Here is a 25,172-nt window from a genome sequence, read left to right as displayed (position 1 = left end):
ATGAACTAGTAAGTGATATTTTCATCTATTAAATCTTTTCACTATCAAGTCTGATAGAAGAAACCTTAGCAGACCTCCCTGTGAACTTTGGCATTTTGGCTGTGTGGCCAAAAGAACAATCTTACCATTACAAAGCCTATTCATGAGTCAACCAGAGCAGTAATCACAATGTTGAAGGCCCAGCTGATACTACTCTTTTTATCATGCTGGCAAGTGTATGAAACACACAAGATCTACGTTACTAAATTACAGATTGTTAATACTAAACATCTATTCTAAAATGTAACTTGAAAGATCAGTAGCACAAATTAAAAAACACCTTTTATTAAAAAGCCTGGATTTACTGGCTTGGCTTCAATTTTGTAAGCCTATCTATAGCAAAAAATAAAAACAAAAATGTAGGAAAATAGTAAACATCTATCTATAACTTGAGGATAGTAAATCCAGGGCCATAGTACTGTGCTCAAATTGACAAAATCATCCGTATTCATTCACACAAGATTCACTACCTAAATAACAAGGATTAAACTCATGAATACCGAGATTATTTTCTTGTAATGGTTCTGTCTTGAAGTGTGTAACAGCATGTTTGTGCTTTGCACTAAAACATTCTTCATATCTTTGTTGCCACAACAAAGTAAGAGGTGACAGTTAGAAGGAGGTTAAACAAAAGGTTTCCTGTCAGGGCTTTGTGAAAAGGAAGACTGTACGTTCTATCCAGGCTACGAAGAGTCGGCTCAGGGCCTCTGTGGTCAGCATTATTCAGCACTATTCGGTCCGATTTCGGGAGCCCGTCAACGCTTTTGGCCCACCTGACTGGGTGTTCCCTCTATTAGGCAAGTGATGTGGCCTCCCCAGGGCCAGCGGTCACCCAACATCCCGGTCTTTTCCGCACCGGGGAGTCCACTTGCAAAATCAGTAAAGTGAGCCATTGCGAAGCAAGTGCCTTCTCCTCCTCGGGGTCCCTTGTCCCTGGCGCTCCTCCTCACCTCCCCCCTCCCCGACCCGGAGCAGGCAGCCCCGAAAGTAGGTCTCAGCCGGCGCGGCGGCCGCCGGGAAAAAGGAGCCCCACTTTCTCCGGGCAGGAAGGGGGGAGGCCGAGAGCATTTCCTGTTGTGCAGCTGAACCGAGCGGAGACGTCATTGCATTCACACTCACTCCCCCGTGGGTGTCCGCGGACCGGGGGCCAAAGTTCAGCCCCTTCCAGGGCGGGCCAGGCGCCGGGGCTCCCCTGTCCTGGAAGGGCTCCCTGAGCCGGGTGCCCGCACTGCCCGGCGCAGGGGCAGGGACGCGGCGGAGCCACCGAGAGCAGCGCCCGCCTTCGCGGTGGGGGAGTCGCTTTTCCTCCCGGACCACACGGAGCCGGGCAACTGGAGCGCTGCGCGCAGGTCACCGCGGGCTGGCCTCCGGGTCCGCGTTCATTACCCAGACTGCGCGGAGAGGCTTGTGTTTCCAGGTGCTCAGAGAAAGCACTTTCCTTGCTCAAGTTTCTTAGCTTAATTTTTTAACGTAATTTCCCCAAAGGTGACTTTTATTTTTTTCACTAGGGTTATTTTTAAATAATCAAAAGTGAATTTGATTTCAGTGCTGTTGCTCTGTTTTCTCTTTTTTCTACCTCTTAATTGCGGATTTCTTAAGTAACTGTCAGAGAAGTGGAAAGAGAACATTTCCATCCTGCATAGCTCCAGTAAGGCCAAAGGAGGCAAGATGGTTTAGACGTTTCTAAAAAGCATATACTATATGTTTTCATTATTTAAAACGCCCACTACACAACATATAAAGTCCTTTTATTTATCAGGTCCTTGATTTGTTATATCTCAAATGTCTAATATAAAAAAAAATCAGAGTCTCTTACAAAACTTTCAATCTTGTACCTCTCCACTTTAATAGCACACAAAACTTAAGTCCAAAATGTTTTAAAATGGAAATTACCCATTCAGTAAAAATAAGGGTGATTTTTAACATGTCTTTTATCCTAAGTTTCCAGCCTTCCATTTAGTTTGAAAACATAAACCAGATTATAAGCATCTGTAATTCTACACTAGCGGTGGCTCAAGGTTAATAAAGTTTAAAAGGAAGACCATAAGGCATCTTCTCATGGTGAAACAATTTAACAAATGTTACATTGTGCCAACATCTTGAATATTTGAACTAAGCCATGTTTCACATCAGGACATGGAATTAAAGTACTTAGGGCTTTACCAAGTATAAACTGTGGCTTTGGGTGATAATGGTGTGTCCACGTAGATTCATCAGTTGTAACAACTGGACCACTCTGGTAAAAGATTTTTATAGTGGAGGAGACTGTGTGGTTGGGGGTGCAGTATAGAATGCAGGGTGATCTGGGAAATCTCTTTTCCACTCACTTTTGCTGTGAACCTAAAACTGCTCTAAAAAATGAACTTTAGGGGCGCCTGGGTGACTCAGTTGTTAAGCATCTGCCTTCGGCTCAGGTCATGATCCCGGGGTCCTGGGATCGAGCCCCACCTCAGGCTCCCTGCTCGGCGGGAAACCTGCTTCTCCCTCTCCAACTCCCCCTGACTGTGTTCCTGTCCTCGCTGTGTCTTTCTCTGTCAAATAAATAAAATCTTAGAATATAAATATATATACATATATTTAACCTATGTGTCATGATATCTAAAATGTGCACCGCATTGTAACCTATGGATTCACAAGTAAATGAATCTTAAGAATTATAAAGAAATCATCTTTATGCTTTCACCAAGTTCATCATCCAAGTCTACCCCTCCTTGATAAAGAAGTTACGTTTTTAAAAGTTTACTGAATTTTTAAAAAATATTTTAAAATGTACCTGAAAGACTTTACAATTTAATAAATGTTAGGTTTCTACCCAGTCATATACTACCTAAGGGCAATATTAAAGGTTACCTTGGCTTCCACTTAAAGTGATCCAAAGCCCCTTGTACTTCTTATGTTGTCTTATTTTCCAAACATTTGAGTAGCACAATTAAGTATTTTACACATCATATCTTAAGGTTGCTTAGCTTATTAGAGTTTACCATTTATTTCACACATATTCCCATCCCCATTTTATCAAGTAGAATCAAAGAACACAGGACTAAGATAAGTGTATGGAACTCAGATGGGCTCTTTTCAATCTTGCTGAAGAGGAACCACAAACCCTTTCCATTCCCATACTCCTAACTCCAAACTAAAACCACCTGTCCTGTAGCCAGTGCCTCTGCTCACGAATGCGGGGTGGGGGGGGGGGGGCGCCTATGAAATAATCACCTCCAACTACTTTATTTACTTAGTTTGAATAGAGTAACTTTTAAACAACTTCGCTGAACTTTCTAAACTGTACCAAAAGATTTTTGATTGTAAAAGTCATTCTAATGTGTCCAGTCCTAGAACATACCCTGGTGGTTGTCTGTCCCCTGGATGATCTCACACCAACATTTTTTACTTGCCTTTTTCCCCCCTCATATCAATCATCTTTTTATCCATTAAATCTCTGCCATGATGCTCATGGTTTCGATTAAAACATACTTTTACTTATTCCTTCAAATCACATGTCCAGTATATAATTAACACTCTAAAAGCTGCAAATGACGGCTCAAATACTATCTAAGCTCACCGAAGATTTTATCTGAAGTTCATGCTCTCTAGTTCATACTTAATTGCTGATGATGGCACTTGGAAAGTACAAAGCAGGGATGACTAAAAATTATCCTTTTATAATCCTAATTACAGACTAAATGAAATCAGTGTTACCATAAATTTAGTAGACTGAGGATAAAAAAGGCCTGTATGTTAGCATTAAATAAATCATGAAAAATACATAATAAAAAAATAAATAATTGAAAATATAAACCATAAACATAAACTGTGAATTCTTCAGGTCCTGGTGCTATTTTCAAATGCATCTCTTTTATATCATGCAACTGTGAGGATAAAAGGATGTTTAATAAGGATAACGTTACCTTATGCTCTTTAGAAACAAAATGCTCCAATTTTGTGCTTTAAAGTACATTCTAAGACTGCACAATTCCAACCTCACAAAATATATTAGCATTTCCTTCAGTAAAGAATCAAGACGAACTTTTCCAAGTCCATTCTTTTAAAACTCATTATTTAATTCGGGATTGGTCTCGTTTAGATGTATAGTTACCATATGAGAGTAATTGTGAATTACTACAGTACTTATTTGGGTCTCTGTGTTTCTGAGATCCCAGTTCTCTACCATAAAAGCCTCCACATTTTCTTAGACTCCGAATAGTCTTAGACATAATATGACTGGGAGAGGCTGACTCATCACACAAACTGGCACCTCTAAAAGTATTCAGGGCATACTAAGTTTTTATTCTTCTCTCATAGTATCCAATATTGAGGATGATTCTTCTCTAATAAGCATTCACCAATCATTGGTTGTTTTTCCAGAAAACTGGCTCCCAAGAAATGCAATGACAAAATCATCGGGATGCTCTTTCTCAGCTCCACGTCCTTTCTCCATTACACATTGTAGGGCTGCACTGTTCCTCGAGAGCCAGGACTTTCCCAAAACAGAGCCCAGCTCAAAATTAAGTATGTGAAACAGAGTCAAATGAAGATTACAGCTCACTGAGTGAACAGGAAGGGGAAGGTACAGAAATGAGGAGAGAACTACATTACACACACACACACACACACACACACACACACAGAGGAATGAATAAACCTTTTGTGAAAAAGCTATCTGACTATGTGCTCCACAATCTTTGGTTCCAATAAGATCTTTATCTACTTCAGTATTTCCAAGTCCCATGATTTTATTTTTCTTACAAGCTGCCCCCAAAGTTACAACTTTCTCTCTATTAAGTGACCCTCAGTGCAAATTATTAGTGCGACTTCACAAAAGGCAACACCTGTCACTAAGAAGGTACCAGGACCTACAGGTGGTTCAGGGACTGTTCATTTCCTCTCCTAGACGATAACAAGATGAGACCTCATCACCTCAGACTTTTCAGGCCCTCGGTAAAAGTCAGTATGTTTTCAAATGGAAATATGTTATGTAGCACTTAAGTGTTTAAGAGCATACCTCCTCTTTCAGCCTCCGTCTATATTTAATATTTCAGAATAGGCCCTCAATAAAGACTAAATAATAGTAAGTGCTCAGATGGCCTATAATCAACTGTTATTGAAACATCAGTGTTCCCACATGCGTTCAAGTGTAATTAAAATTTAATGAACTGCATAAATTGCTGTATTACGCTACAGTATTTTTGTATTCTCTCCTAGTCCCTCACAGAGTCCTGTGTACTTCCCTAGAGACTAACAGTGTGACCAGAGCTAAATCTAAAATAAGTTACTTTCCACAGTAGTTAAAAGAAGAGTTCCAAAATCAAAGTGCCCACTCAGGAAATGGTAACTTTTGTTTTAGTAATATATAATTATGTTGCTTTTGTCTAATATACTGTCTAGTATATCACTTCTGTGTATAGGTCCCCTTGTTCTGTGAAATATGTGCCCATCACCTTCTTTATTATTCATTACGTGGATTAATAAGCAATCTGTGTAGGCAAATTAAGAAAGCACTTTCTCACAGACACTAAAGGCCATCCAAATCTAAAGTGAAAAATTTTTCTAAATTGTTATTAAGACACAACAAAACTCATTGCATACTACCAGGTACCATACAGGTGATAGTCTTACGAGTCATACACTTGCATAGAAATACTTCCCAACATTCTATATCTCCATTTTTTATTAACAGAAAATATAAATCGAAGAAAAGATTAATTTACTTCATCCTACAATGGTAACCATTTGAGCTGAACTTAGTGTCAGTGTGGCATGTCATTTATACCGCCAAAGAGTAGAAGTAGAAAAGGTAAGAATAACTGGCACAGGTGTGAATATAACAAAATGTACACCGGCAATATATTTACTTTACCTTTATGATTAAAGCCATTATCCTAAAGATCGCTGAACTTCTAGGACAAAGAAAATAATAATGATATGCTAATTTAAAACCAGTTTGTCTCATGCAAAATGCACATGAAATAGAATTTTCTGTATAAAAATTTTTACATATCTTTTATCTGTTTGATTTCATTTCACTGTGTTTGTAAAGTTATGAAACTGCCAAAATCAGAGGCCAAACTCTCGATGTGTTGCAGTATGCATGTCCCCCATTCCTTATCATATTAAGTACAAACTCCTTAAGCTGGAATACAAGTCCTTAGACAATGTATGACAAGCATTCCAACTTTTTCACCAACACTCACTTAATATGCATTTTATGCTGCCCTCAAATCAGATGCTTCTGTGAGATTACTCTTGACACTTTCCCACACTGATGCTTATCAAAGTCAAGGCCTAGCTAAAGCATCCTGTTCTCCCATGAAACATTCCCAGAACTCCTCAGCCAGAGACGATTTTCCACCTTTATACTTCACATATGCCTCTCTTGTGGTACTTTACCTGCTTCTTTTAATTATAGCTTCCTTTGCATAGCTCTTTTGCTCAGTACAGTAGATTATAAAAGTTTTGATGATGAGAATAGCGAAACACTCCTCTTTATATTTTATATTCCATTTCTACCTCTACGGTATTTTATATTCCCATACATCTCACACATGCCAGGATCTCAATAACTTTATTTCTGAAAATGGATTTGTGTTACGTTATTATACATCCCAACTCTGTTCCTGCTGTAAAAGTCTCAGCGAGCATGTTTAGGCCTTTCCTGTAAAATTCTTCTACCGGTTGATAAGCGGCTATATCCTGAAGAGTAACTGGCGGTAAGCAATTTACTTGTGAGGATTCATATCAAACAAGAGCCTAGAGTACATTTCAGACAGGAACAGCTTGATCCCTAAAGAAATTAATAAAATAACAATGAAAATGACATAATAAGAGGTCTAGTTGAAGTAACTAGGAATATTTAGCCTGGAGGAAAGAATACTTAAGATGAACATGATTGCTGTCTTTAAATAATTGTAGGAATGTCATGCAAGTCAATGAGGAAACTTGAATAGCTACAGAGGGCCAAACTGCTGATAAACTGCAGTGTCCAGGAGTGGAATCTGCCTCCCAAAGCAAAGAAGGGGTGTTTAAGTAGAGACCAAATGTAGGCAGTCCTTGGCGATTTGTCCTGAGTGATTTCTCCTCGCTCAGTTGGGGATTAAATGATGCCTCCGATGGTTTTATCTAATCCTAACATTCTAAGGAAAGACTTACATTGCAAAGTGTCCTGTCATCATCTGACAAATCAATATATCAGATCCTACACCCACGCAAATTAATCATCATAATTTAAATCAGATACTTTAAGAAATGCCTTAAATAAGGTATCACTTGTAGAACTACAAAATGTATTGAAGGGAGAGGAAGAAGGAAAAGTCACTAGATGCTGAACCGATACTGAAGCACCCACTCAAAACTAAGATCTGACCCGCCTGGAAAAAAGTGCCTCTGGGAAAGCTTATATTGAATAAGGAAGTAAGGCACTTGCATACTCCAAAGACCCTCAGACCCTCAGAATCCCATTTCTACTCTGCTCTCCTTCTCACTGCCTCATATTCTTAGTAATACTTAACATGTCAAACGTGAAAACAGTAGTTTGATTACACAACTGTGCAGCATATTGTCAAAATTTCTTATGAAATTCAAACCAAAACCTATTGGTGTCAAGGAGATCACAAATGTTAGATATACTGTTAGACATTATTTGCTTTCACAGCTATGAGAAGGGTTAATATAACCACAGCAGGCTTCAAAGCCAGGGCCATTTTGCTATTAATTTCAAAGTGTCTTCTGTTTGCTTCTCATTGTTCCCACCCTACATAACCCATAGGATATAGGAAAAGAAAGACAAATTATCAGGACAATTTCCTCACAATAAAAATTCCTGGGATTAGCTAAAATGTGAATTTTTTCCAGATCAGCTATTGATACCCATCATAACTACTTTCAGACATCATTAGATTGAACATTAGTAAACTCTCACAAAAGATGGTCAAAATCAACTGATGACTGAACAAATTTGGAGTCTGTCCATTAAAAAATCTAATCTCCACACTAATGTCCAATTATTTGTTATATTCTATATGGTCAGGTGATTTATTTTAAAAGGTCATTTTGAATAGTCTCAGCCACTTGGCCCATTTTTAAAAGCTACACTTGATTAAATTTGGGCACCAAGTTCATCACAAATATTACTGAGGCCACTGGAACAAGTAAACAGATTACAAATTCAAAAACAAATGTCTGGATTCCTTTTCTTCTGCTTGAATATGGGTATAACTATCTCAAAATTTTGTTATACATGTGCATTAGTGACCTACGCAAAATTTAAATGCACTGGGGGATATTATAACAAGCTGTGGAGCTGCTAACCATTATCTTTCTGAAAACAATTACATATGCCTATAATAAATTGCATCAATAGCAGTCAATTATCTCAAGAACACTCTACTAACCCTTGTCACAAATGTATTGCTGTGTATCAGATTTTTTTCAACAACTGAATTATTCTCAAAACTTAGTGTTGCTTCACATCCTAAAAATAGCCACTCCAATTCTCTTGTGTTACCCTGCTCTGCTCCCAGGAGGTAGGGCAGTGCTATAAACAATGCTTCATTTCTACAGACAAAGAAACAATGAAATATAACAGAAGTACAGCCACTTTGCCTGAATCATTTTGAAAATCAATAATGAGGCCAGCAATGAACTAGTAGGGTCAGGGTTTACTAGCAGCCATTCGGGCGTCCTCTGTGGCCCGGGTGTAGGCTCTAATGAGCACATCCTGACAACAAGGGCACAAAGATGTTCAAAATCCTCATTTTACCCAAAAAGCTTGTATTTCTCCGAACATAAACTTTGACACATGACAAACAAATTGAGTAACATGAAAATAAATTGAATGTTTATAACCCTGGGTTTTTCCCTTGCTTAGAGAAATGGGGATTATTTAAAATGTAAGCATCAGGAGAAGAAAGAAAGATAAAGTTTGATAATTATTCCATGGATAATTAGAAACTGAACTTCCCATGACTTGTCCATAAAGTGTTGGGGCCAGCCATCAGGATTGTCCCACGGGCCCTGCTGGGTTGCAAAGACAGATTTCATCACTTCAAATGAGAAGAAAAGATTCACCCCCAGCCTTCCCTCTTGCATTTTTTCTTTGCTTCCAAGAGCAAGGATCTGTAATGGAGTAAAAGAATGCATTCTCTCTTTATGCCAAATTTATCCAAACAGGCCTACCAAGAAACAACTTTTCCTTAAACCCCACACCTGTAAGAAGTAACTACTTTCATACAGTGTTCCTTTCAGAGCACCCTAAACAAAATATGGCCAAAGAAAACTATCCTTTAAGGAAGAATCCCAGTCAGCTATAAACTTCCCAGTCCAGCTGTAGGAAAAAAAATTACCTCAAAATGGCTCTACCTGGGAAGTTGCTGTAAAATCAAATGGGAAGTTGCAGAGCCCAGGAAGACCCTGAGTAAGGCCGTAAGAAGGGTGAGTGCTGGGTGTAGAGGTGAGATAGCTATTTCCCAGAGGACTTCTTACAAAGCTGAAGAAACACTTGGAGCAAAGATTAGCCAGGACTTCATCCATCATTTGGTTCTGATGACCCCTCCTGCCATTTAACAGCGAGTCCAGTATCTTTCTTACCACTTCAAGTTTCTTAAGAATTATGACTTTCAACATTCACCAAATACCTCCTGCCTGCCTACTGTCTACCATGCCCTGTGTTTACCACATTTTTGTGAAAGTATAAACCATCCTAATCTGCTAGAAATTTGATCACAAAAATTATTGGTAAAAAAAATGAAAAATTCATTTACATAAGATGAAAAATATACATGCCAAATAAAAGTTGTGGTAATCTCTCCACCTTAACAAGCTTATACATGCATTTTACAATAGAATGTGTCATTTAAAAACCATTTTCTCTTCTTCCTTATGAAAAAATAATCAGAACTTGATTCTACAGGTTAGGAAAGGCCATCATGCTAAACCGTAAGAGGAATTAAAAAAAAAAAGTACTGTAATATTTAGTTATGCAAAAATTGTACCTCTTCAAAAACTATGTTACTCTGAAAAATATAGATACAGATATGGGTCTAATAAATGGGATTTTTTCATTAGTGATTTAGTAAGTCTTGCAATGCTTCATTAACTGTTATTTGGGTTGAGAGACAAATATGAAAGTAGAGATTTCTAAAAACCCTGGAAAGTAGTACAATGAACTAAATTTGCCCAAAAAAGTTTCTAAAGTAGTCCATTGGAATGTAAACACAATGAGGACAGGGAATTTTTTAAAACTATTTTAATCACTGATGAATCCCCAGTGTCCAGAACAGCACCTTTCCCGGGGCAGGTAGGTGCTTAATAAATCTCTGTTGAATTAATAAATGTTTGTTTAAAAGTCAGCAGTCCCAGGAACAACTCTAGTTGTGCCTCCTAAGAAAGCCCAAGGCCCCAGGAGTAAACACTAGTTCTCCAGCTCTTGCGATTTACGGGGAAGTTCAAGTTGGGTAATTCAGGCCCCAAGGGCTATTTTTAGACCAAAAAACTCCAGAAGGATGATCCACAAAGAACCAGAGAATTTCGTTCACTTCACTAGTGTAGCACTGGCTGAGCTAAATGAGATACCCCAAACTTATAACTGATATTTCCACTTGTCAACGGTTGAAATACATGGGCATTCTGACATCGTTTCTTAAACCATTTCAATCAGGAGTTTAATAGACCATTTGAAAATGGGCAAGTGATATTTTACTGTCACAACAATTTCAGTTCTCCTTTGTTGTTTTTCCCCCCCTTTGAGTCTAATCCCTTCTTCATAAAATCATAGCTCCCAGGTATTTAACGTTTACTGCGCGCTCAGCGAGACGGGTACACACATTCTCATAAAAATTTCACAATGACCCTTAAGCAGATATTATCGTCCTCATTTTGTAACCTCTTGGAGGTTAAGTGACCTTCCGAAATTCCCCGGAGCTGGTGATGGAGCTGGAATTTACCCTGCTCTGTCTGACTTTAAATGCAGGCTCTTAGCCCCCTAGGCTATCTCCCTCACACAGTGTGCATCCCACTGGTGGATATGCCTAAACTACAAGGGTTAAACACTGTGCTACGTGAGCAAAATGGTGGGCAATTTAATTTTTTAATCTCTGCAGTAATTTCGATGTTTAACAGTTGCTTCTGCTGCTGCATGAAATGGTGAAAGGACCAAATGTTTTGGAGCCAAATAGCCCCGAGTTCAAATCCTGGTTCATTATTGACTATCAGAGTGATCTCCATAAGTGTAAACATGAAGGTAGTAATACCAAATCTTCTGACGGTTCTCACTGGAGAGTGCCTGGTATGCAGCCTGGCACAGAGTAAGTGCTCTTTCAGACTAAATACCCTTCCTTCTAACGGATTTGCTAAATTGGCACTGTGCTGATTTTTATAAAAGTGTTTAGTTCATCCTTGTAATACCATAATTACAGAATATAATGACACTGCATTCTCTATAACTACAAAGTAGAATTTATAAACTGATAGAATATGAGTTGGAAGAGGTTTTAGAAGCCCATCTGTTCCAATCCTTTCATTTCCAAATGAAGTCCAGAGAGTTTAAAGGACTTGCTTCCAAGTTTTTACAGAAAGCTAATTGCAAAGACACTGCTAGACCTTACGTCCCTCCACCTCCGCTTCCACTATACCCCCAGTTTTTGCCTCACATTACATAGGCATGGCAACACATGTAATTTTCAGACAATTAAGCAGTATAAAATAACCTCAGTTTAATTGCATCCAATTAACAAGCCAAATTAGTGTTTCATATGTACACTATTAAACTAGTTGTCTGGCTTCCAAAAAAAATAAAACACAGTTGCAAATGAATCTACCATTTTAGTGAACAAAGCTACTTACAATTTAAATTACCTTTCCTATAATCTTCTTTATATGGAATTAGACCCAATCTACATTTTAAAAGAAAGTCTTTCTGCAACTATCAGGATGAGAATTCATGCTTATATTTCAAGTATCAAAATTTTCTTTTTTTTTAAGATTTTATTTATTTATTTGACAGAGAGATAGAGAGAGAGCACAAGTAGGCAGAGTAGCAGGCAGAGGGAGAGGGAGAAGCAGGCTCCCCACTGAGCAGGGAGCCCGACCTGGGGCTCGATCCCAGGACCCTGGGATCATGACCTGAGCCGAAGGCAGATGCCCAACAGCTGAGCCACCCAGGCGCCCCCTCAAAATTTTCTTTCTCACTGAATACATATGATTTTCTAAGTTTAGTATACATGTGTGTATGCGCGCACATATACATGCCTACAGATCCCCAAGCAAATATAAATGGGGGTGTGTCTATATTTTCCCACTGCCTAGTTTCAAAAGTCCCACCTTTTTGTTGCCCTTACGAAATCAAGTGAATCTGCCACAATGCAAATAATAAGAGCTTCGCTGATCTCCTGCTTTCCTTTTCAGAGAAAATGAAACCACCAAATAAATCTTTGTCAGAAAAGCACTGCCTTTCAAATACACTGCACTACACTATCTGTCCAGTATTGTCATGATTTAGGTACAATAGTGTATCAATTAGAAAGCAGTATTCTAATGAACCACAAAATGAATCATCTATCCTTACCTTAAATATTTACACCTGAAAACATAAATGCCTTATAATTTTAAGTATAACCATTTTTATAAGTTAGTGTTTGGTGGTCAACTTTCACTATTAAAATTTATGAATAGTGTTCAGGGTAAGAAGTTTTATAGTAGCTTAAAATAATAATGTAGTGTTCTATTCTTAAGATGTAGTTCAAACGACAATCTTCCATACATATTTGGCCGTGTTTATCAAAATATTTAAATCATTTTTGTTATTTATTATTAAAATGTCTATGAACAAGATAAAATAATTCACATTGTCATGCAGTAGTGTCAACCTTCATTACTTCTTTTTGGGGCATTATACCAATTTAATGGTCTCCTTGCCACCAAGATACCCAGCCCATAAATTTTTATCATCTTTCTGAACACACACACACATAATGGCATCAGTCTTCTGCTCAAAAACCTTAAGTGAAAACCAGCTTTCTCAAGAGGGCTTCATCTCCCACCTGATCTGGAGCCAACGTACCTTTCCAGATTCACCACACTCCTCCTCTCCCTTGGCACAACTATGCCCCACCTCCCCAGATCAAATTCACTGTGCCTCACCCTTCCTTCTCAGAGGATTCACTGAAATTCACTTCAACCTTCAAGGCCACCAATCAAAACTTACTTCTTCCCATAAAGACCCTCTAATCTTTCCAGTTGGGGAAAAAAAAAAAATGCCTCCATTTATCCTCTACGTCCACTGGTAAGTTTTAAGAAAGTTTACTTAACAAGCCATGTCTTCTCTAGATTGTAAAAGTTCTTAAGCCAGGGATCATCAACCTCTTAGCTCTCAATTATTCATTCTGACCCTGACTCCAGAGCCCAAGCTTGAGACTTCTCCTACATATGCTGACTCTTTTTGCCACCTAAATTCAATGTTCTACATTATACAAATTTTAAAACAGGGAGCAATTTAATTAAATGATAATAGTTGACAAAATGGGAGTATGAGTCCAAGATTATATAAAGAAATGTTACTTTCTACTTTTTATTTCTACTCTTTTGTGTACACCGACCCCTAATCATACAGAAAGGAAAAAATAAGATCTAAATTTTTCCAAAGGTCCCAGTATTTGCAGTCATGTAGAGAAATTATCTGGGGAACTGAATGTTTCACTAGCTGTTTAGAAACATATAGATCCATATAGATCCAGCTCGTGCAGGGTTCTAAAGATTAATTGGTTCTTCAAACAGCAACCTTGTAAAGACTTCGGAATTGGTAGTTACTCATTAATTGAATCAAGGATGTTGACCAATTTAGTTAACTTGAGCCTCAAATAAGTATTTTTTGGTTTAAATTATTATTTTAAAAAATAATCTGCAAATAACAATAGCTAACCTCCAACTAAACCCCTCAAACTGAAGTCAGTGCATGGAATCATAACAAACCTCCCGGGTTCAAGTACCATTGATGTCAAAGCACTGTGAAGAGATTCTTGCTATAGATAAGCCTCTTCCAACTTCTACCCAAAATTCCCCCTGCCCCCCCAAATTCCCTCTCCAATGATCAACCTCTAACATAGCCAATAGTAGGGTCATCATATGTCCTGAATCTCCAAGGACAGTGCCTACTTATACCAGGTTAGATAATCATTCATGTGGTCCTAACCACATGGTCTGGCCACACCTTGCCTCATCTCTCTTGTTATGTGCCCTCCAGCCCCACTGGCTCACTTTCAGCTACTCAAAACACTGTACATCCCCCAATCTTAAGGCATTTGCATTATTCCCTCTTTGTACAATACTCTTTTTCTCCCCACCCACCTCTTCTTACTTGACCATAACTCATGCTTCAGTCTCAGCTCAAATATCACCTCCTCAGACAGGGGTGATATATCCCTTATTGTACACTCCTCATGTTTCTTCCATAGCACCCATAATGTGGCTTTACTTATGCTGGTTCACCTCATGCCCCATATCTGTCAACTCCACTAGATTACAGGCTCTTTTTCTGGTCTGGATCATCATCATATCCTGGGTGTCTAGCACGAGGCCTGATCCATAGTAAATACTTGTTGAATGAATGGATGAATAAGTTGAATTGATAAATGATGACTGGGTCACTTGTCAGAGTACTCTGAAGAAATGGCTAAGATTATATGTGAATGACAAGTCAAAAATGCTGCCTGTCCCTGAGTACTTCCTGACCTTACATCCAGTCACCTCTTGACCCAGAAATGGTAGGTCAAACACCACCTGCTCTCTGCCCAGAACTGTATTCAGGCATACAAACATCATTTTCATCTCTTCTCTCCAAAGCACTTTCTTCAAATAAGCTGATAGGAAATCTAAAGTTATGGACACTTGTAGAATAGATCAAATGCCACAATTAATACCTCAAAGGACAGATAATATAAGTTAGGATTAGCACATATTTGGCTCAAAAAAATAATGACACAAATTATCAAACAGTTCTGATTCTATTCTAAATTCAGTCTTGAAGACAGTGTAGCCGTATGTCTATCTTAATGCTAGTAGCCATGATCCACATCAGAGAAACCAAAGACTGCACACACCAAGTAGGCTCTTGTACCTGAAGACTGGCTGTATCACAATCACAGGCAAAGTGCTCAAATATTTTTCCAAATTACTTAGAGCCATCTCACAGCTACAAATACTGATTTACAATTTCCTTTTTGTTAGCATTGCCATAAATAGCATATAGAAAGCAATGCTTTTCTTTTATTGTGATCAAATACCAAGAACCAATAGAAAATGATTTCACTTGTACAATTTCCTTCAAACAAGCACAATCTTATTTTCATAAAGATTTCCCATTTTTCTCTCCATCTTCTGTGTTCATCCACAGCTTCAAGCATTGAGAAGCCTCACTGGAACATTCACTGAAGTTTTACTCAAGATTAATGAAGTCTCTGCCTATATGTTCACAGCAAACCCATACACGCTGATAGTGTGAAGTTCCTTATAAAGCCTGAAGTCCACTGAGTTGAGATGGTAAATTTCCTCTGTTCCTTTTTATAATATCACTTTAAAAGTTGCAATCCTCACATACCATGTTTTAGCCAAAATATGGATTCATGATGAGTTCATATATAAATTCATTAACTAGAAGCATAGCATTGGAATTTTTAGGTGGAGGTATAAATTGTGAACCATTTCTCCACCTACAGGACTGTTGCATAGACCAATATAGAGTCCTGCTGAGGCTGACTAGGAACCAAAATTTGAAAACAGTGTTTGTTTTTTAACAGACTTAGGTGAGTAGCAACCTGTTTGATCCCAGACCATCCATCCAGTTGATGATCTTAACCACCTTTCCTTTATTATAGTAATTATTATATCAGGAATTAAATTATTCTACACCCTAATGGGGTACGACTTTCACTCTTGCCAAATACCATTTTCTATAGGTCTTTAAAACTATTTTTTAAACTATTTTGCTATGTTGAAGCTTTCAGATTAACCTCAGCTAATTACTGATAACTAAAAAATCTAACACCAACACAAATAGACTGTTATTTGTTGTTGCTGCTGTTGAAATAAGCCCTGCTTTAAAAATCAAAATAGGCAAATTCTTAAAAAAATTAATTTTAAATTGAATCAGCACAAAATAGTCAACCTGATTTTCTGAATAGTGACAAAGTGCCAAAAGCTCAAGCAGACACATGTACCATTATTCCACAAGGAACGCCTGCATACATGTTGTCTCTGTTTTGTTTTCATAGTAACAAGAACGTTTGAAAACACATCTCATGTAAAAGGAGCCTAATCAATCAAAAGATTCCACTGGCTAATCTTTCGATGTAATCAAATAACAGGATTTCATTCTGTGATAATACACATATCGTAAATCCACTTTTACATCCCATGTGTAATAGAAATATAGAAATTTTTAATCTACTTCAATGGTATTTTTCCAAAGACCTCCACAAGGATCTAAAAGTTAAAAATCAGTTAAATTTTAAATCTGTAATATCATTAACATGCTACCACTCCCAAAATTGTCCCCAAATCAATTTCACATCAATTTAATCATAAACACTCTTATATAAACATAAGCAGTCTCTAAAAAAGCCAATCTCATAAAACACAATCACCGTAACAAGAAATATAGATGCCAACAAACGAATTTTGTTTTATACATGACCTATGTTCAATTCAAGAAACTCAAACAATTTTCAAAAGATTCACCATTGTCATTTTTCTGTACATAAGAAAGATGCTGCATATTTCAAACCTAGTGGTCAAAAAGGATTATGACACTTGAAGCATACTATCATTAAGTGAATGTTGGTAAATCCCTTTCACCTCAAAATAAAAATGCACAGTGCTCATCTGGTAACATGATTTCTCAGTGTTCCGCAGGAATTTTGTCTTAATAATGAAAGTGATAGCACGTAGAAGGCATTTCTGTCTTGATAACCATTTGGCCTATATCTTAAAAATCAAACCAAATCTACTCATTGCACAATCTATTTGGTCAAAATCTTGTTTTGGCACTCTAATAAGGTGAAAAGCACAAGACATCTGTAAATACTTATATATATGTCATACAAAATAAATGTAATATATATATGCAAATATTTAAATTAACTTGGTTTGCTCAAGGACAAATATCACCAAACACTACTGTATCACTGGAGGAAATGTTTCTAATAAAGTTAAATGGCCGTTTTCTAGGAGGACAGATCATTGCAAATTTAATTAAAATGGATCTTATTAATATTTCAAGTAATTTCTGGGCTTGATTATGCGCTACAAAAGAAACAACTGTACTGAAGAGAAAAATCAATAGCCCTTGACTAGAGCTCTGAGTATGCTAGAAAAACACAGTTCTCTTGTGAATTACCAAGGTCTAGCCTTTTGGGGTGGGAGAGAGTACCAATATTTATTTGGAGGTAAATTGAGTTATTTTTAAAATGGCAAAAAAAGGAAGGAGAACAATCAGTTCAAATTTTCCATTATAATGAAAGTACCGGAAACAAGCCTTTTTATGTTCATTTTAGGCCTAAGAAACTGTGCAGAGAATAAGGCTTTTGCAATGTCAGTTGCACACACTGCTTCCTGTGAGAATTCTAAGCCATTACAGGTGTCCTAAGGCCTCCAGCGAAACCTATTATCAGGTTGTTCCTCCGGTCCCCTCAAAGCCACTGACCCCTACCCCACACATACTACTGCTCGGCTCCTCTAAGTGTCTATTAAGGACCCTCTGTCTTCTCTGCACTCCCGAGGTTAAAGTACCCACTTTCCCTCGGCGAAGCCTATAAAAGCTTTCCCATTAGAGAAGACTAGTTCCTGCAGTCCTTTTCAGTTAGATGCTTTCAAGTCAGAGATGAGAGGAGCCACTTGAAGAAAACCCTCTTTCCCCTCCTCCCTTTTTCCACTGGAAGCCACGTCCCTGAAGGACAACACCAAGGGACACTTCCTGACCTTCTATCCCGTCACCCAGTTTGGGCTTGGAGGGTTGGGGTCGCATTTTCTCGTGTCCTCTGCTGCACTGGATGTGTTATGTAAGAGGGACAGAACGCGAGAGGCACATGCGTATAAAGCGCACCGATCTGTGATAACAGCTGGGGTGGCAGAGCTGATCTGGAGTCTCCCCCAGCAAATACGACAGACACCACACATACATCACCCCCCACCCCCACACCCCCCCACACACACACCCACACACGGAGCAGCGTTTTCCTGTCTCGCCCCTACCACCACCAGACGCACAGAATGGAAAGGCAGGGGGAGGGGTGAAGGGAGGTGAGAGCGGCAGCCGCACATCTGCTTTGATAGAGCCGCCGCGGCAGAGAGCCCCTCGTTAACCCCCTTCCTGTGGCTGCACCACGTCATGGAACATTCCCGGAACGGGCCAACGTTCCACCCACTTCAGGGAACAGACATAAAGGCGCAGACCCAGCTCCCCACAGTGCAGAGCCCAAACACACATGTCCCTTCCCGGTCCCCGGGCAGACGCACAGACGAACACGCATGCAGACCGCCCCCACCCGTCTCCACGCGCCCCCGGCCGGCCCGACGCGCCGGGAGCCGCGCTGCGGCCGGTGCACCCGCAAGGCGAGGGCGCCTCCGCCTGAACCTTCCATCGAGACAGTCCCCTCCTTCCTCGCTTCCTTCCTTCTCTCCTTCCTTCCTTCCTTCCTTCCTTCCTTCCTTCCTTCCTTCCTTCCTCCCTCTCTCGGGAGGAGAAAGGAGTCGCTGAAATGCCAACAGCTAGCACCTTCGCCGCGCTCGCTCGGCCGCAGGCCGGCGGCCCGGCCCCCGCGCCGCCCGCCCGCCCCCGGCCCGCGCCGCGCGCCCGCCCGCCGCCCCCTCCCCCGCTACCTGACGACGGGCGGCCGGCGGCCGCGGCAGCCGCAGCGGTGGCCGGGCGGTGCGCGCCGGTGCACGTCCCTCATTAGTAACCAGGCACATTCCTGCCTCCAGCGCTCCCGCGCGGCCCCCTCCCCCCAGGACATTACGCAAAGCAGCCTCCCCTCATCTGCATAGATCCTCGGCCAGGGTATTCCCCGCATTTCCCGACGCGCCGGACCCCCCTGGCGAGGTCTCCCCCATCCCCGCCCCCTCCGACCCTCACCCTCGGGAAACCGGGAAGGGGCCGGGGGCACGCGCCGCGAGAGGCGACCGAGTCCGGCGGAGGCGATTTCGGTATAAAGTGAAACAAGCTCCCAGTGCTAAAGGAGGCAGGAAAAACACGGCGCCTAGGCCACTTACCGAGCCGAGGAACCTAGATTCCCGCCGCTCTGCTCTCCCAAATGGTCGGTCCGCCCTCCACGCACCCCAAGGCTGCACCCAGCACCCCAAAGTCCAGACGTGTAGGAATATTGTTAACCAGCCAGGAGACCCTCCAAGTTGCTCCAGGCTCCGGAGAGCCTCAAGGTCCAAGACTCAACTTGGCAAAGACTTGTGCCACAGTCCCCGAAGATGTTTTTGTGGAGACCCTCCTCCGGCGGGGAGAGACAGCACTCGGCGGCGCCCCGCTCGCCTCCTCTCCACCCTCTCACCTCCAGCCCGCCTCCCGCCGGCTGCCCGCCTCCGGGCCGCAAGCCCCTCGGGCGGCTGTCAGCTCCCAGCCGCCGCCGGGTGACAGGGACGGGAGGAGGGCGCGACGCGGCGGCCCGAGCCCGAGCGGGCAGGGGGGATCCTCGCAGCAGCGGCGGCCGCTCACCTGGAAAGTCACCGCTGAGAAGGAGGAGGAGGAGGACGGAGAGGAGAAGGAGGAAGAGGAGGGAGAGGAGGAGGAGGAGGAGGAAACCCCCCTGGTGCCCTTGTTCTCGCTGCCGCGGCGGCCGCTCCTCGCCAAGGCTGAGCGTGTCTGGTGGGGGGTGTCTGGTAGCATTTCCTTAAGGACAGAGGGAGGGCGGGCGCGGAGGGAGGGAAGAGATCCCGACCGCCTGCCCAGGCTCCTCTTTCCTTTATTTATTTTTTCTGACACTATACGGAGATGGGCCCGGGGCAGGGGCCGCGGGGCTCGCGAGGGAGCGCGAGACCCGGGCCGCAAGCAGTCTGCGTGCGGGAGCCGCAGCGGCCGCCTCCCCTCCCGGGCTGTGGACGCACCGGGTTATTCCTGGCAGCGCCTCCCCGAACAGAAGTTACTAGGAGGAGTGCGCGGCGAGGGCGGGCGGGGGGAGAGGCGGAGGGAGGGAGGGAGGAAGAGGGAGAGACTCAGCCAGCGACGTCATCGGATCCCCCAGCGCGTCCCAGGGAGGGAGGCTGAACCAGAAAAACCAGTCTGGAGCCGGCGAGCGAGAGAGGGATGCGCGGCGCGCGGGGCGGCGGGGGAGGGAGGCGACCGGGAGGGCAGGGCCCGGCCCCGGTTGCCCGCTCCCGCTCGGTCGGATCGGGGAACTCCCCCGAGAGCCAGTCTCTACTTGTCATGCAAAAAAACTTGGGCGTCTCTAGGAGCCTGAGAATTTCCTTTATGGACGTGGAAACCTCCCCTCCCCCCGCCCAACTTCCCCATTTCCCCATATAATCTAATCTTCCCTGTCTTGATGACAAATGTAATTATATAATAATTAGTATTGTCATTATGATTTTGTCCATGTACCTCTGAGCTCTTTCTTCTCCCTCGCCGCCCCCCCCCCCCCCCGCGCCCCGCTCTCTCGGTTATGGTAGGGTCAAAAAAAAAAAAATCGGACTAGCTCCTGGCTGCATTTCTGGAGCTTTGCAAAGCTTTTTACTAGCACTTTCCGTGCCCCTGCGGAAGCACGAACTTTTCATGCGTTTGAAATGCCCCAATTGCCTTCCCTGGGGTGACTCGCCAGGGCGCCCTGGGCGCACCCAGCTCCGGGCACGCGGCCCGCCCTCGCGGGGGTATTGAAATTGGCTTGGGCAGCGGCGCGGGGAACAGCTGCGGGTTTCCTGGTGGGCCGCGCCGGGACCCGGGGCTAGCGGCTGCCTCCAGCGCAAGCGCTTCCCTCGCCTTGGAAGAGACGCGAGTGAAATCGTAGCCCGCGCGGGGAGAGCGGGGCCCGGGGACCGGGGAATCCCAGGCGAGCGGGGACCGGGGCTCTGGGCTTCCTCCCCGACCCAGCGACACCCGGAGGACACCGGGGCTCCCTTCAGCCGTTACCCTGCGTGTGTGGACTCGTGTGCACCCTCGGGGGAGGTTCCCCGGAGGCCGCGGCGAGTGGCTTCAGGGCCGGGCGGGCGCCCGGAGCGCTTCCTCCGGGTGGTCCCCCCGCTCGGCGGGGACCGCGCTCCGCCCCTCCCGGGCTCCCGAGCAGCCGCGCAGAGCCTAGCGGAGCCCAGTGCCGCGGGCACCGCGGGCACCGCGGGGCCGGGCGTCCTCCCCACCCTCCAACCCGCCCCCCTTCCCGGCCGCGCCGCCGCCCTGCCCCGGGCGGAGTAAACAAGAGACGCGCAAGATTTGACCTGGCGCGACCCGGATTTCTGGCCGGGGTTCCCCCTGAGCAGGTGACTCCGTGGGAGGGGTGGAAATTAGTCTCTGGAATTCCGGGCCAAAGACATTCACTGTGGTTTTGCCTTTAAGACAGGTATTTCACCGACGACTGCGGAATGTTTTGCGTCTCAAGTTTCAGATTTCGCGGAAAGGGACCAAATGTCAGGACGTATCAAATATTCCCTTCCCTTTTCATTAGAAACGAATACATTAAATGGGAGGACAGCCCCCTTAATGACTTCGACAGTTGCACTGCTGGTTTCGGTTTTGGTTTGTTTTGTTTTTCCTTTCGACCTATAATCAGTGTATTTCTGAGGTCCCGGTGCAATGGCGACATTGCCGTGAAGGACGACTCTGCAAAATAAAGCGGCGATACCTTTTTTATCGATATTTTTTTCAAAGGAGAAAAATCTGAATGATTTGGAATAAATTTCACTGTGTCCTTTTAGGTTGATCTCATTTAAATTCAGGGCCTACTTCCACTAAAGCGGCTTCTCCTTTCATTGTATAAGTTTTTGAATTTTCAGCCTTTCTCCACTTAACTTGAAGCACTTAATAAAAACTCTCCCATCATCGTTCTCTCTTAAATGTATGCCGTTGCATTTTTAAGCATCCGTTTGAAAAGAAAAACATGATTTTTGAAATGTTTTTTCACTTCCAAACCCACCTGCTGCATGCGCCCAGAGCCCATTTTATTTAATTGCTTAATAGAGAAGATTAAGCAGTTTCTTTAAGAATCCAATTTCCCTTCAGCACACACAATAGCAGCTACCCAAAATCCTAGAAACTGAGCAAGGATAGCAAGCAGCATTTTGCTTCACTACAATGAATGTTAGTTGAAATTTTAAATGCCTCTTTAAAAGACAAGATTAAGTGCCATAATGTGAATATTAAGGTATTCAGCTAATTGGGCAGTTAAAATAATTTTTTTAGAAAAAGCAAATATACATCAGTTTTGATGACCTGATCCCACCACCAAAGAGGATCCCTAAAGGCACTGTTTAATCAAACTTCGATTCTTATTACCTTGTTCCAAAATCATCAAACTTCTAAAGAAGGTAGCCTGAATTGAGTTGAAACAGAATGTGGGAATCTGTGTAAACTAGTTACCATCCCTTCTGCTTGGGAAAAATCTCGGTGTTGAAGTAAATGCATCCCTGTCTCCAGCTGCTAATGCAGCAACATGTCTGTCCAGTTGCTTATAAGCAAGTGCAATATAGTAACAGAAAAACTCCTCTTCCCAGAAAACCGACAAAGACAAAACCAGCAATGGTAAACTGTGCACTCAGCCCTAGGAGGCTCTAAGGAAAGTGAGGCTCCGTGGGGCTTAGCTGACCCAGCTTGGGCTCCCATATGGAGCATCAGCAGTGAGGTAAGAACTTTCTTTTCATTACTTTTCTCACTGCTTCTCCATTTCAAAGGAAAAGAAAATCTGGTGATCTGGATTAAGAGGTATTAAGAAAGTAAAATAATTAATGTCCACGTGGCAGTATCACATTTTTTCAGAGTCAGAAATTACCTTGGACTGAAAACACTTTCATTCAAAAAATATTTCTTTCTTGCCTACCGTGTGCTGAAGATACTTGGGATACATCTGTGAACAAATCGAAGAGCCCCATTTTCCTGAAGCTTGCGGTCTAGCCCCAGGGGGAGGGGAGACAGACAAGAAGAGGATAGAAAATAAATAAGAAAAAAAAGGTATAGAACTAGGGAACATAGAGGCGCCTGGGTGGCTCAGTCGGTTAAGCGACTGCCTTCGGCTCAGGTCATGGTCCTGGAGTCCCGGGATCGAGTCCTGCATCGGGCTCCCTGCTCGGCGGGGAGTCTGCTTCTCCCTCTGACCCTCTTCCCTCTCGTGCTCTCTGTCTCTCATTCTCTCTCCCTCAAATAAATAAATAAAATCTTTAAAAAAAAAAAAACTATGGAATGTAAAAAGAGTTATGGGGAAAATATAAAATAGGGTAAGGGATATGGGTGGGGTGAGGGGGACTGTGTTGCTGTATTCAATAGGGAGATCAGAATAGACAAGTCACTTCTCAAAAGTGACATTTCTGACAATAATTAAAGAGAATGCTCTAGCAGTAGATCTAGCTGGAGTAGAGAGCCTTTGACACAGAAGGAACAGCTAAGGCCAGAGCAAGTCTGGCATGTTTGTAGACCTCAACGGAAGCAATGTGACTGGACCAGGTGACAGCCAATGGACAGAACAGCCTCGTAAGCCACTCGGGACTTGTCTCACTCAGGAAAAAACTTGTTAAGGGGGCAGGTTTATGGCCGTTGCCACCCAATCCCACCAAATTTGAATCTTTGTGGGCCTAGTAATCTGCATTTTTAGCAGATAATGCAGTTTATGCTTAGGCGTTCTAAAACTCAAGACCTACTACTGCAGAGCATGGAGACTGATACACCCAGGTAGGAGACCTGAGTACCAGGAGACATTGTATATAAAACTTCAAAACCAGGCATGTCCATGTTACTAATCAGTTGTAGGTTTAAATCCTCAACTCAAACTACTTTAAGAGTGAAAGGGATGACAAATCATAAGAGACTCTTAATCTCAGGAAACAAACTGAGGGTTGCTGGAGGGGTGGGGGGTGGGAAGGATGGGGTGGTTGGGTGATGGACATTCGGGAGGGTATGTGTTGTGGGGAGCGCTGTGTATTGTGTAAGACTGATGAATCACAGACTTGGTACCCCTGAAACAAACAATATATTCTATGTTAGTAAAACATAAAAAAAGAGGGAAAGGGACTTCACTGACTCATACAACTAGAAGAACAAAATTGTAACTCAGCCCGTTCCTGGGGCTCAAATGATCTTACCCTGGTCCATTCTCCCTCTCTCAGCTTTTCCTATCCCTCTGCTTCACTTTGCTCTTCAGACAAACATTCTGCAGGGCGGTGGCAGCAGTCCCAGATTATCATTTTTCCAATTTAGCAACCCCAGTGGGAAATGACCTTCTTCCCAGATAGCGCAAGGCAGCCTTGGTCAGGTCCTTGCCCTTGGTCCAATCACTGGACGTGGGTGGTTGAGTGATCTGATTGGTCATACCTAGACCTGGAGTTGGGGGTGGTCCTCGTGGAAAGAGCAGTTCCCAAAAGAAAGAAGAGGAGTCATTGTGGGGAGGGTGTGTCCACTATATCCCTTAAGTTTCTGGCCTTGGTTTCTCTATTTTTAAAGTTAGGGAATTGGTCATGATGGCATGCCTACCTCCTTATGGCTGTAAATTCTATATAACTCACTGCAATAAATCCCTCCACAAAACTGTGTAAAATGAATTAACTAGCATGCCATTCCCTCAGATAAATTTATAGTACTATAAATAAGACTCTAAAGGGGATATCTGCTATAGAGTTCTGGGGGAGTAAATGGAATATAGCCTTGGGTCTTAGTAAAGAATGATGGTTTAGAACTGCCTTTCTGATGGCTCTCCTACTTTCTACTCACCTGCTTTACTTGCTATATGGAGAGGAATTAAGCAGTTTCATGATTTGTGTGGTGTGAAGAAAACTTAGGACTCCAAAAATTAGTTGAAGAAAAGAATTTTGAGGGAAAAGTATGCCTGTCTGTTGAATTGTTAATAGGATACAAGCCAAACCCTCTAATGTAGACCAGTCTACCCCATTATAACTTCCTTTGGTTGGGGAGTGGAGGGCGGGGGTGGTAATTAAGGACCAGTCAGCTGGAGCTGTAC

General features: G+C 42.6%; 1 protein-coding gene across 4 annotated transcripts in view; it reads right to left on the bottom strand.

Annotated features, from left to right (window-relative positions):
* HIVEP2 (HIVEP zinc finger 2) overlaps nucleotides 1-19,802 on the bottom strand; it is a 205,601-nt gene extending 185,799 nt beyond the window's left edge. For 2 of the 4 annotated variants that reach the window (XM_027601256.2, XM_027601254.2), the window contains exon 1: nucleotides 19,288-19,355. The gene's annotated coding sequence lies outside the window, so the exon portion shown is untranslated. Of the gene's footprint in view, nucleotides 1-18,897; nucleotides 18,946-19,287; nucleotides 19,356-19,741 lie in introns of those variants that run through there. The other 2 variants (XM_027601253.2, XM_027601252.2) reach the window with 2 other exon arrangements.
* Between the last annotated feature and the right edge of the window lie 5,370 nt (nucleotides 19,803-25,172).

This window comes from Zalophus californianus, chromosome 7 (assembly GCF_009762305.2).
Source record: "Zalophus californianus isolate mZalCal1 chromosome 7, mZalCal1.pri.v2, whole genome shotgun sequence".
NCBI lineage: Eukaryota > Metazoa > Chordata > Mammalia > Carnivora > Otariidae > Zalophus > Zalophus californianus.
Note: the sequence above shows the minus strand (reverse complement) of the source record. Positions and strands in the feature narration are given on the sequence as shown.